We start from the raw sequence: 14,821 nt of genomic DNA, 5'->3' as shown, positions 1-14,821 counted from the left end.
CCGGCGAAAAAGAACAACAAAAGAAAAGAAAAGGCCTCCTCCTCTCAATTACCCCCAATCTCAGAAACTATCGAGCAAAGTAATGTTGATAACCCCATTGTTGATACCCCAATTGAAAATCCCAGTGAACCTCCTCTGAAAAAATCGAAACCATTGAAGAAAAAGCTTGTATACCTTGCTCCCTCGGATCCGGTCTCCCTAACCTCGAAATGGGATTTGGCCATGGTTTGGGATCACCTTGAGAGTATTGACCTCCCTACTTCCATTTATAAAAATTGTGAGAGATTAATGAACATCAAAGCCATTCACTCCCCTCGGGCTTACAACCAAACTTGGTTTGACCCGCCTGCCTTTCACTCAGTCCGTGATATGGTTTTAGCTCAAGGTTGGGAGAAACTGTTGAAAATGCGTGAGCCGGTATTTGTGAGCGAGGTGATCCAATTCTTTGCAACGGTTCGGGTTGAAAAGTCGGGTGAGGCTCTTACGGCTAAGGTGAACGGTAAGCCCCTTAAATTGTCTCAATCTGATTTTGCTACTGCTCTTAATATTCCTGTCGGAGGCTATGACAAACTCCCCTTCGAAACTTGGGTTGCCTTACCATATGCCTCCCCTCTTAGCATTGCTCAAACCGTTTGTCCCAAAACCGTTTCTCCTGGACCCGTGAGCAACACCCAAATCCCACCTCCTCTTCGAATTATTTTCAACATGTTGTGTAGGTCTATTTACCCCTCGGGTGATAGGGGAAAACTCACCATAGCCCAACAATACTTAATCTATCATATTGCTACCCATAAGAAGGTGAACCTAGTCGGGTTAATGTTCAAACGATTTCACCTTATTTCGACCAAGCTACGTCGACCTTCTTCTAGTATGATTTACCTACCCTATGGCATGTGGTTATCGGTTGTGCTCAAGGCACAAGGGGTGTTGGTGAACACTAGCTTGGGTTCGTTGGATATGTGTGATGTCATGAGTGATGGGCAAATGGGGAAGATGCTTATCAAGGTTGAGAATGATGAATTAATTTCTGTGAAAATTAAGAAGGACCCGGAAGTTGGGTCATCAAGTCAAGGGAATATGGGTAATATGCGGGAAGTGCTTAATGCCGTGGATGAGTTGGGTGCGTGGATTAGGGAAGATGCTCGTCAAAAGGACTTGGCAATCTCGGCTCTTGCTTCTTCTTTGGACCTCATCCGTGGAGAGGTGGATATCATTTCCACCCTTGTGTCAACAAAAGAAAGTGGTGAAGATGCTCATGTGGATGATGATCCGTTGGGTAGTGGCTCGGATGGTGAACAAGCCTCCTCCCCTTAGCCTTTCCCTTCCCTCTCGGCCTATTAATATTTTACCCTTGCCATCTCATTTTGTCCCACCGGTTGTGCCTTTCTAAGACTTGTTTTCTTGCTTGTTATTTTGAACATTTGGTGGTGTACTTTAAACTTTGTTTAGCTATGTTGAACTTTGGTTAGCTTATGCTTAATCCTTGTTTATGTTGACCTTGTTACCTTGTCACATTTACATGTGTCTTTTTGTGTTTTCTTATGACTATTTGCACTCTAATACTTTTGACATCCCTATCCGTTTGATGATGTCAAGAGGGGGAAAAGGTAAACTCATGCTTTAAATCTCCTTGCTTATTGATTAAACTAATGTCTTGCCTAACCTTCTTAGCTTGATTCTTGTTTGGGGCAATGTAAAATTGTCATGATAGTTTGATTCTAGCTTTTGCCCTTGGTAAGGTAATATTGTCCCTTCTCTATCATTTGATCTTGCTTGTTAAAAATCTTGAATCAAGGTGTTTACATTGCTTATACATTCGTTTGGGGCTTGTCATCATCAAAGGGGGAATTTGTTGGGTTCCTTATGTTGATGATAACATGCCCATTTGATTTGTGTTATCTTAGTTTACCTTTTCAGGATTAATGATGTAATCAAGCTTGGATTAAGAAGTGTTGAAGTTGTTTATCATCCCATTGTAATTAGTCGTGTGTCATCTAATGTACAAGTGAGAAAGTTAAGTATAATAGAGTAATAGAAACGGTCCAGATGACTATTGCTTCAACAAGTAAACAGCTGAGTGGACTGTGCCACAACTCGTAAAAACTTGAAGCTTCCTTTTATCTTTCAAATGCCTTCACGTGACTCATATTTTTCAAAGATAAAAATTCAGATTTTTATTAAGGAGGTAGTATCCAATAAAGAGTGGTTTGAATTATTCAAAATGTTTCCTCTTTATGCAAATTCAATCCTTTGGTTTTTAAGAAAACAAAAGTTGCTTTTTGCCATATTTGTGTTAACTTGTCATCATGTGACTTGTCTCACATCCTTTGTTTTCTGAAAATGCATGAGCTTTTAAGGTTATCTTTCAAACCTTCTTTCTCTATTCTTACCTTTGCAAAAGACTCCTTTTTGGTGCAAGTTTTTGTGGGTTAATATCCGTATACTACCCTTTAATTGCAGGACTATAACGTAAATTTAAACATGCAATTTATAGTCATAAAACGAAAAACATAATGAAATGATTAATGTATAGAAATCAACCTCGGGTCCTTTGATGCACGGCGTAAAGAACAGAAATCAAACCAGATTCCCTCCTAATTGTTGCACCCAAGACCTTGTCCGAGATATGCCCTTGTGCTAGATGGTGTTCTCCGATTGCTTTGCAATATTGGGAGAACTGATGTGTGTTTTTTTCGAGATGAGAGATCTCAGGTTTTTCAGAGGAGAATACTCTTCAAAACCCTAATTTTTGTTTCAAATGATGATTAGGTCAGAAGGGAGGAGAAGCTCTCCCTTTTGATCCCTCTCACTCGGCAAAACCGAGACCCACACAAGGGAAGTGGGCTTCCACTTCCTCTTGGTTTTAACTCGTGGTCCGGTTCATTAAATTCCAAATGTATATGACGCGGTTTGATTATAAACTGTTATCGGTTATCGGAAATTAAGGCATCAGCTAATAATACGGGTTAGCTGAATTATTAATTCGTGTCCGACAAAAACAGTATTGTATAATTATATTCAATATACATTTAATTAAATATAAATCGTTTTATATTTAATTTTACGAATTAACTGGTTAATTCGCCTTAGCCCATGATATTTAATCCGTATTAAATATAATATCTCAACATCACATATTTGACTAATTACTAGTCAAATAACTCGGACTAACTGGTTAGTCAATCTTGGCATCTACATGACAGTATTTTCATACTGTCACGTCTCTCAAACGTATCCTATAGGTGTGACTTTTAGGGACCAGTTGATCACCGCCATCTGTATGACAATAACGTCAAACTTATCTAGCAAGCCAACCGTTATTGATAAACGTGGATCAACCGATAATAATACCAAAAGTATGCCCTTTGATCCTTTTAGAGGTTTATGAGTCCTTGCACTAACTGTTAAGGACACCAACCCCAACAAGCTCCCACTTGTCCGTACAAGTGCATGTGCAATGACGTTATCCGCACTAACTGGAGGACACAAGCTCCAACAAACTCCCACTTGTCCGTACAAGTGTATGTGCGATAACCGAATCTCATATTCATTTAAAATCTCTCCCACTCAATGTAAAACAATTTGCAGATCCGGATCCGCAAAGGTCGTATTTTACAATCGATCTGTATCAAGAGTGGTTTCCCCGACTAGAGAGTAACTTAACCGATAAAACGAATCCGTATCCGAGCATGGCCATGCATTTCGATTCTGACTCCTCGAGTGGCCCCGAGAAATATCGAGTACGATAAAGGCTGAATATTTCCTTCAACTCAAACTCCTTCCGATCTAAGCACAGCATGAAATGACCCAGAAAAAATCTACTTGGCCCCCTGTTACGGATGACCGTGAGAAAGAAACCAAAGTCACCCAAAATCTGCCGTAGTCTCAAGAGACAGTCGATAGTCAAAAGAATCGACTCTTAGGATCACTATGGAGGTCCTATCCACGACCGGGCACGGAATGTTATAAAACATTTAGGACTCCACGTCGATGTCACAATAGTGTCCTACGAAATATCCGTATAAATCGCCTCTGTGATTGGTCAGTCAATCGGTTGACTTATGGCTCGTTGAACCCACCATCAACCAACGTTACAAAATAATTGCCAGAGTTATCAGCTCATGTGGGCAATTAAGGACTAAAAAATATAATGTTCGTTCAGTTCACTTTGTGGTGTTCAAAATTTGTCGTACAAAACCACATGAAAAACAAAATATATATATAATATCAAAACGATGATGTTGTATAGAGTACAAAAGCGAATGAATCTGATCCATAAAAGAGTACTACAACTTAGGAACACGTTTAATTCCCATGGAATTAACATGCCCTTCATGCTTGTCTTGTCGTAATGCTTTAGTGAGAGGATCTGCTATGTTATCATCTGTAGCAATCTTTTCTATCACTACTTCCTTTTGCTCCACGTAATCCCGGATTAGATGAGCTTTCCGTTGTACATGTCTAGACTTGTTGCTAGACTTTGGCTCCTTAGCTTGGAAGATGGCACCACTATTGTCGCAATAGATGGTGATCGGGTCATTCGAACTAGGCACTACAGAGAGCCCATGTAAGAATTGACGCATCCATATCGCTTCCTTTGTAGCTTCAGACGCGGCATAGTACTCGGACTCGGTCGTAGAATCATTTAATAACAGATTTGTTTCGAACTCTTCCGGTGATCTAGCGCCATTAAGAGTAAAAACGAATCCAGATCGAGATTTCGAATCATCTCGATCCGTTTGGAAGCTAGCATCTGCAGAACTTAGGTTGCGCATAGCTTTTGAGAGCCTCCATAAGTCAATGCCCAATCTTTAGTCCTCCGTAGGTACTTAAGAATGTTCTTGACCAGCCAATGTGGTTCACCTGGATCTTTGTTGGAATCGAATTGTCATACTCAATGCATATGCCACGTCCGGACGTGTGCATATCATGGCATACATGATTGATCCTATAGCCGAAGCATAAGGAATCCGTGTCATGCGCTCTTTCTCTTCGGTGTCTCTCGGTGCCCGAGACTGGCTCAAATGCACCCACGGAGCCATAGGAAGGAACCCCTTCTTGGAGTTAGTCATACTGAATCTCTCTAGGACTTTGTCTATGTAAGACTCGATCGAGAGATAACATCCGTCGTGATCTATCTCGATAGATACGGATGCCTAGAATTCTTTGTGCCTCTCCCGGATCTTTCATCTGGAAATGGTTTTTCAACCATACTTTCACCGAAGTTAAGAGAGGTATGTCATTCCCAATCAGGAGTATGTCGTCAACATACAATATTAGGAAGACAATCTTGCTCCCACTCGACTTGATATATAGACATGGTTCCTCGACCGATCGAGTAAATCCATTGTCTTTTATCACTTGGTCGAAGCGATGATTCCAACTCCTTGATGCTTGCTTAAGTCCATAAATGGAACGCTTAAGTTTGCACACTTTCTTAGGATGTATTGGATCAATGAAACCTTCGGGTTGTACCATGTACAACTCTTCCTCCAAAAAGACGTTTAAGAAGGCGGTTTTCACATCCATTTGCCAAATTTCATAGTCATGAAAAGCGGCGATCGCTAAGATAATCCGAATGGAACGCAGCATGACTACGGGTGCAAAAATCTCATCGTAGTGCAAACCGGGCACTTGGGTGAAACCTTTAGCAACTAGTCGTGCTTTGTAGATATCTTGTTGACCTTCCACAGAATGCTTTATCTTGTAAAGCCATTTGCATTGAAGGGGACGAACCTTAGCAGGTAAGTCAACAAGATCCCACACGTTGTTCTCATACATGGAGTCCATCTCGGATTGCATGGCCTCAAGCCATAGCTTTGAGTCGAAACTAGTCATGGCACCTTTATAGGTTGTGGGTTCACTACTCGTTAGAAGTAGAACGTCATCTATGTCATGTTCCTCGACCATACCAATGTATCTGTCCGGAGGAATAGAGACTCTTCCCGACCTCCTAGGTTCCTCAGGAATATTCACCGCAGCCGGGATTGAAGGAACAGGTTCCTCCAATGGTTGCTCGGTGTTTGGTTCTGGAATCTCCGACAGGTCGAAGGTTCTATCACTCTTTGCATTCTCGAGAAATTCCTTCTCTAAGAATGTCGCACTAGCCGCAACAAAAACGCGTTGTTCGGTTGGCGAATAGAAGTAATGACCAAGTGTTCCTTTAGGATAACCTATAAAGTATGTCTTGACCGATCGCGGGCCGAGCTTATCCTCGTGTCTCCACTTGACATAAGCCTCGCAGCCCCAAACCCGTATAAAGGACAAGTTAGGGACCGTTCCCTTCCATAGTTCATATGGAGTCTTGTCAACAGCTTTAGACGGACTTCGGTTAAGTATTAGAGCGGCTGACAAAAGAGCATAACCCCATAATGAATCAGGTAAAACCGTGTGACTCATCATGGATCGAACCATATCAAGTAGTGTTCGATTTCTCCGTTCGGACACACCATTCAATTGAGGTGTTCCAGGTGGAGTTAACTGTAGGGCAATCCCACAGTCCTTTAGGTGTTGATCAAACTCGTGAGAAAGATACTCGCCACCACGATCCGAACGCAGTGTTTTAATCTTTCTACCTAATAGGTTCTGTACCCTATTCTGGTATTCCTTGAATTTCTCAAAGGATTCACTTTTGTGCTTCATTAAGTAGACATAGCCATATCTACTTAAGTCGTCCGTGAAAGTGATGAAATACCTATAGCCTTCTCGTGCGGTGATTGACATAGGGCCACATACATCCATGTGTATAAGTCCTAATAGGTCAGCAGCGCGCATTCCAACACCTTTGAAGGAAATACGAGTCATCTTACCGATGAGACATGATTCACACGTGCCAAATGATTGAAAATCAAAGGCCGAGATAGCTCCATGTTTGATGAGTGTTTTACGCGTTTCTCATTAATGTGTCCCATACGGCGATTGCCATAGATACGTTTGATCTTTGTCACCAACCTTTAACTTTTTATTCATTACGTGTAATATTTCCGTGGTCTGATCTAAAACATAAATTCCGTTCATGGAGATCGCCTTGTAGTAAATCATATCGTGTAATGAGAAAATGCAAGTATTATTTTCTATTACAAATGAAAAACCAAGTTTATCAAGTGCGTAAACCGAAATAATGTTTTTCGAAAGACTAGGAACATAATAGCAATCATATAAAGACAACTCAAATCCGCTAGGAAGTCGGATCACATATGTCCCCTTCGAGATGGCAGCCACTCTTGCTCCATTCCCAACACGCAGGTCCACCTCACCCTTTACGAGGGGTTCGATGTTTCGGAGCCCCTGCACATGATTACACAGATGAGAACCACAACCAGTATCAAGTACCCAAGTTCCATAACTTGCGTGGTTAATCTCAATCATATGAATAAAAGTAGAAGAAGAGGAAGACATACCAACAGGTTTAACACGACCTGCCTTTAAGTCCTCATGATAAACAGGACATGTGCGTCTCCAATGCCCAGTCTTGTGGCAGTGATGGCATTCCATGTTTTCATTCTTGCTCTTTGTCACGCCTGATGAGGTGCTCGACTCACCAGGCCCACTCTTACCTGAACCCGACTTCTTGAACTTCGCCTTACCTATCGCTAGGTTTGTTCGAGCTTTGCCCTTACCTTTCCCTTTATTTGACACAACGAGAACATCTTGTTTCATGCTCCCACTGAACTTCATGTCCTTCTAGGTCTGTACGAGGAGGGAGTGCAGTTCATGCGGAGTTTTCTTCAAATCATTCATATAGTAATTCGCTCTAAATTGCGAATAACCATCGTGGAGTGAATGAAGAATACGGTCGATAACAATATTCTCGCTGATGTTACGATTAAAGGTCTCGTTTCTCGACATTCTCAATCATCCGAGAATGTGTGGGCTAACCGGTTGGCCCTTTTCGAGTCTCGCATCAAAGAAGCGAGTGGTATGCTCATAGGTCACGATTCTCGGTGCTTTCGAGAATTCCTTAGTGAGCGTGGTGAAAATCTTGTTTGCACCATGGGCTATGAAGCGTTTCTGCAAATTGGGTTCCATTGCAAAAATGAGTACGTTTTTAATCGCACCCGCTTCCATACAAAAATCATTAAACTTGGTGACTTCAGCAGCTCTAGCCGTGGGACCTGGGTTTTCCGGGATGGGCTCCAAGAGATATTTGAGCTTCCGTCGGCCAGCGGCAGCATTCCGTAATGCCGCCTCCCGTCCGCGAAGTTGGATCCATCATTCTTGATCGAGTAGACCGATTCATCCGATTCATGAAGATCCGGCCGTGGACTCACGGTCCAATGTGGCACTTGGCATTGGGTTATCACTTGAACCAGCCATTTGTTGTTTAGCAGTTTAAAATCGTGATCTACACCGGAAAAGAAAGAAAAACAAAACGAAATAAGCAACTCATCGAGGTGATTTAAGTCTATTTTAAAATTCATTTTAAACATGTAGACTCTCGCACTTGCATAATTGATCTCCCTCAAGAAAGATACAAGTGATCCCAAGACTCAATTTCTGTAAATTGATAAGCCAACTGTTTAGCTAATTCTTCCGGAAGAACTCTTGGTCGATAGATTTCCGTAAATCCTATCTATAGTCCACCATAGTCACAGGATCGTACGAGTGACCACAGTGTTGAGATAAAATAGGTCAATCGGTTCCAACTTACCCGACGTAGAAGGGGTCATATTATGCCTACCGACGAAGAAGGGACTCATTGGAGTTTGACCTATAAAGACCGTTCTCAATTTTGGTTTATACGAGGAAGATCCCATCAACAAAATTATAATTCATTTTAAGTGAACGAATAACTAGCGTCTGTCGTGAATGAATTTATTTGGATGATGGCTTTAAAACGTGTGACATGAGAATGTCAATGAAAACTAACTCGTGACCTCTATATGTGTCAGTTTTCATGCAATAAATTAGGTGGTCTGGTTTTTAGGCGGAAAATGATGCATATTATCGTTGCATAAAAATAAATGAAAGAATGCAATACGTAAATAAAAATTTCCTAGTGTGGCCTATCCTAGTATAAGAACATAATACAACTTTAGAATCCACCGTTGGACCCGAAAAGCTTGTCTTGATGTTCCATCTTGATCCATGTAGCGGGAGTGAGCATCCGGTCTCCATCTTTGGTCTTCTCAAAAATTACAATTAAAATTACAAAATATAAACCTATTTACATTCTAATTAAAAACTGTAATTACAAGTGAAAAATCCAAAACGGAGATACGAAATCTCAAAATACAACCAAGACCGTGTTCCATCATTACGGTAACACGTTCTACTAAGGCCACACTAAGTTACAACCGTTTGTAAAATTAAATACGTAATAAAAGGGCATTCACGGCATTCAAAAATTAACGATAAATAAAAATGCATCAACTAAAAACAAATTCATTCGTGACATAATTCCGTAATTATGTTAAATTTATCCAAACCACCTTTTAATGATTAAAATTCATGTGATAAAACCGCTTCTATCAATTTAATTTTAATCTAATACAAACTGTTACTTTAAATAGGCTTTAAAATAACTTAATGGTACGTGTGTGAACCGTTTCACAATCATAGCGAGTGTACAATATCCGTATAATGTACATTATGAAGCCAAAAAAAAAATTTAAATCAAAAGAAACAAATTTTCAAAGTCATCAAAGATTTAAATCCCTCGATCCAGGGACATAAGTGCTCGATCGAGGGACAGAGGGCTCGATCGATCAATCGCAAGTCGATCGAGAGGTATGCTAATCGGGAGGTACTCGATCGACAGTAAATGGTGGTCGATCGAGGACTTATATCAATACTTGCTTTCGATCGAGTACGAGGACTCCTCGATCGAGCGGTGGGGTTTTAAAGCGTGTCGATCGAGTACAACAAGGACTCGATCGAACAAAAACTTGTCAGAAAAACCACTCGATCGATTAAAAACTTGGTCGATCGAGTGCAAAAGTCTCTGAAAACTTAAAACCCTCGTGAAACAGTTTTGGTGAAACAAAACAAACGCTATTTTGATCAAAACTGATTGAAAACAAAACTACAAAATGCTAGACATTAACATATTGTTATAATGATCGGGTAAAATAACAATATGCATAATATCAAAACGAAAATAACCCGTGTAAAACATGTCACGGTACGGTTTTCGAGACAAAACAACAACAAGAGCAACCGTGTAAACAGGACACGGTTCCCAATGCAACCAAAAACGCAAAGCAATAATGAGAAAAAAATATCTCGCCGTGAGAATTATGCAGCCGCTTACACGACGGAATTTTAGACAAAACAAAAATCGTTTCAAGATAGTTTTATGAAAAACACATGGAAAAATTCACGTGGCCTCGCTCTGATACCACTTGTGGGTTAATATCCGTATACTACCCTTTAATTGCAGGACTATAACGTAAATTTAAACATGCAATTTATAGTCATAAAACGAAAAACATAATGAAATGATTAATGTATAGAAATCAACCTCGGGTCCTTTGATGCACGGCGTAAAGAAAGAAATCAAACAGATTCCCTCCTAATTGTTGCACCCAAGACCTTGTCCGAGATATGCCCTTGTGCTAGATGGTGTTCTCCGATTGCTTTGCAATATTGGGAGAAGCGATGTGTGTTTTTTTCGAGATGAGAGATCTCAGGTTTTTCAGAGGAGAATACTCTTCAAAACCCTAATTTTTGTTTCAAATGATGATTAGGTCAGAAGGGAGGAGAAGCTCTCCCTTTTGATCCCTCTCACTCGGCAAAACCGAGACCCACACAAGGGAAGTGGGCTTCCACTTCCTCTTGGTTTTAACTCGTGGTCCGGTTCATTAAATTCCAAATGTATATGACGCGGTTTGATTATAAATCGTCATCGGTTATCGGAAATTAAGGCATCGCTAATAATACGGGTTAGCTGAATTATTAATTCGTGTCCGACAAAAACAGTATTGTATAATTATATTCAATATACATTTAATTAAATATAAATCGTTTTATATTTAATTTTACGAATTAACTGGTTAATTCGCCTTAGCCCATGATATTTAATCCGTATTAAATATAATATCTCAACATCACATATTTGACTAATTACTAGTCAAATAACTCGGACTAACTGGTTAGTCAATCTTGGCATCTACATGACAGTATTTTCATACCGTCACATCTCTCGAACGTATCCTATAGGTGTGACTTTTAGGGACCAGTTGATCACCGCCATCTGTATGACAATAACGTCAAACTTATCTAGCAAGCCAACCGTTATTGATAAACGTGGATCAACTGATAATAATACCAAAGTATGCCCTTTGATCCTTTTAGAGGTTTATGAGTCCTTGCACTAACTGTTAAGGACACCAACCCCAACAGTTTTTAGGTGGTTGCTATTGCCCTTCACATGTGAGGTCTTTGACCCTTCAAAACCCTAGCAACCCCTTCACTCACCTCCTCTATAAATACCGAGTCCCTCCTTCATTTATTCCTAAGACTTTTCTGATTTAATTCTTCCATATTTGCAAAGTATTTTTAAAGCTTAAAAACCGTGTTTGTTTGCAAAATCTGTTTAAAAGTCTTCAAGTATCTTCAGTTTCTACAGTCGTGGCCACTGTTGCTTTTCTATACTAAACTCTCTTGCTTAAGAATTGTTGATCTTGTAAAAGTTGTTCACCTCTATTCTTTGTTAAGAATGTGTTAGTGAAAACTTGATCCTATAACATTCTAAGTGTGTTAGTAGAGTTTAGGACGGAGTAGTCTTTAACTCTTGACAACCGGAGTAGGTTGTGAGTTGGCAATCGGAGTAGAGTGCGAGTTAGCTTGTCATAAGAACGGAGTAGTTCTTGTACTAGCTTTGCAACCGGAGTAGGTTGGCGTCTTTTATTACAAGGGTCTTTTAGTTGTCGGAGTAGATCACTAAAGGAAAGTAATAAAAAGGTAGATTGGACGTAGGCACTTGAGTTTCTTGCCGAACCAATTCAAAAATCTCGTGTTCAAGTGTTTACTTTATTTCCGCTGCTTTATACTTTGTTTGTTTGTTTTGTTTCGCTTAAACTTAGAAGTAACAGTTCATCATACTGTCGCATTTGGTCTGCAGTAATATTCCACAAACTGAGACAAATAGATACAGTCAGAACGATTGTTGCTTTCATACTTCAGCAAACATTCATCGTGATACTTGTTCAATCTTTCTATATTATTCAAAGTATCCTCTAATCTCTTTTGTTCTTGTAACTCACTTTAATTCAATAAAGTTGAAGTTATAAATTTTTAAAATAGTACCTAATTCACCCCCTCCCCCTCTTAGGTACTTGAATCCATAAACTCAACAATTATCATTGTTCTCTAACTATTCAGTAACTTAACAATAGCTAATGGATGATTTATTTTAAGGCATAATCGAGCAATTATTAACACTTCACTATCTTAAGTCTCTATGAATTTCTTAAGCCATGGTTCACATTACCAAAATCTTATACCATCAATAACTCTCAACTCTAACTTTCTAGCCATCTTATAATTCGTTTGAATTCTTTCTCCTGCAACGTCAAATCCTAAATACAAACCAACAGCTCATAGCCAAGTGAATTCTAGTCTTTCAAAACTCAAATCATTTACACTACTAAGTGCCATCAATAATTATTATTGACTGTACCCGATCAACCATAACTACCACTTGAAAGAGAGTTTGAGTAATATTGGTTACACGAGTAGCTGGCTAACCGCTAGATGCTCAGAGAACCAAAATACAAATGAAAAATTGTTCATCCATAACACTAATTACTGAATTCGAGGAATATGAGGTATTGGTTATTGTCATTATCAAAGGAATTCTAAGTTCATACCACACACAGAAACAACAAGGACACAAACATAGGTTGATCTGTATTGTTTTCAATTATCATAATCCATGGTACATCAGCATGACCTATCCCCAAAAGGCCAAAAGTTATACTACGTAGCAACACAGATATTATATCCCCAAAACAGTCTAATTTAAGAGCATATTGAGACGGAAATTACCATACAAACTAAAAAGGGTAGTTCAAAAACAAGGCCACCAACTTTCACTCAGACAAAACTCAGACTTTTCGTCCCAAAACAGCCACTTCCAACAGCAATTTAAGACGGAATTTTGAGCACAAGTAAGACGAAAATTAACATACAAAAGAGAAAAAGACACAAATAACCAACTTTATCACACAAGAGTATATAAAACGACATATAAGACGGAGTTTCGACATTTTGTCGAGTAACCTATCACCGTTACCTTATAACTTCCTCAACGAGCACGATTTCCGACTCAAACTGCTCCGGGTCTTCAAATCCTTCATCAGAGAGCACGAAAAACGGATAAAGAAGCTAAAAGAAGATACTTTTATAAGACGGAAAAAGACGAAACCACCACAAGAACGAGACTTTCTTACCTAGAAAGAAGGAGGAAGGAAAGAGGAAGAGAATGGTGCAAGAATTATGGAAAAAGGTTGAGAAACGGAGACGGGATCGGAGGTCGAAGCTTGCACAGAAATGGCGATTGGTTCACTGATGGTCTATTTGTTGTTTGCGTTGATTTTTGTTGCAGGTGTTACAACCAAAAAGAAAAAAGGGGAGGATGGTTGGTGGGGTTTAATAAGTTTAATATTAATAATAATAATAATAATAATAATAATAATAATAATAATAATAATAATAATAATAATAATAATAATATATAATAGAAGAGTTATGTAAATGGAGAGTGTAAGAGGGAGGTATGAGTGTTGTCAATCTTTGATTGGTCGAGATTAAAATAGTCTCACATATGAAAATGTGACGGTCTATTGCTAGATGGAAATTCGCCTTAAACCTACTATAATTTAAGACGGAGTTTCATTATTGTCGCTATTAATATTATCCGACAAAAATATTTATTTTATATAAACAAGCTTGTGAAAATGTAACTTTTATATAATTTATGTTTAAAACGAAATTAATTAAATTAAATAATTTAAAATATAAAATAAAGTAATTGAACGGTTAAATAAATTTTAAATGTCAGAATGAGAAATTCGCGGGTGTTACAGTTCAGCCTTAGGATTACATTTTTGCAAAATCAAAGAACTATTGGCTAAATTTTGAGAATTGGTCTCGTTGACTTCATGTTTGAAAGACTTGAAAGATTCTTTGATGTTGGTGAGGTGGTACAACCCACTGACTGCCCTTCCTAGGACTTTAGCATCTTTACTAGAACATTCCTGCACACAGCAATGTGTGTTATAGAATGTCACACAACAGCTATTATCCTTGGCCAACTTTTGAACAGAAAGAAGATTTTGTTTAAAAGTTGGGACATAAAGAATATTTTTCAATAAGAGTCCATTTTCAGAGTGATATTGCCTTTTTGGTTAACAAAGGCCATATCACCATTTGGAAGGTTGATTTTCAACCTCTTATTTAGATAAACAACATCTTTTAGCAGGGAATCATGGGCTGTCATATGATCAGAAGCCCCTGAATCAACAATCCATTTATGTTTAGCCACACAAGTGTTATAGCAGCTAATCATACCTGCATAGTTGCAATCTATCTCTTCATCTGTATCCCCTTCTCCTCCTTTTCATCCACTGCTGCTAGGAACCAGTAGTTTAAGCAGGTTTTCCAGTTGTTTTGTTGCAGCTTGAATGGCAGAGGCCAGATCAGATTCCTCATACTTGGCATTGGCAGCAGTCTTTGCTTGTCCCTTTGTACCTCCATAGTTGTTGTAAGGTCTCCAGTTGCCAATATTATTCTGAAACTTCCCATTTGCAGCATTGTTGTTAAACTTGTTGTATCCCTGGTAATTAGGATTATACCCTTGATTGTTTCTCTGGTTTCT

The sequence above is a fragment of the Silene latifolia genome, chromosome Y (assembly GCF_048544455.1).
Source record: "Silene latifolia isolate original U9 population chromosome Y, ASM4854445v1, whole genome shotgun sequence".
Classification (NCBI taxonomy): Eukaryota; Viridiplantae; Streptophyta; class Magnoliopsida; order Caryophyllales; family Caryophyllaceae; genus Silene; species Silene latifolia.
Note: the sequence above shows the minus strand (reverse complement) of the source record.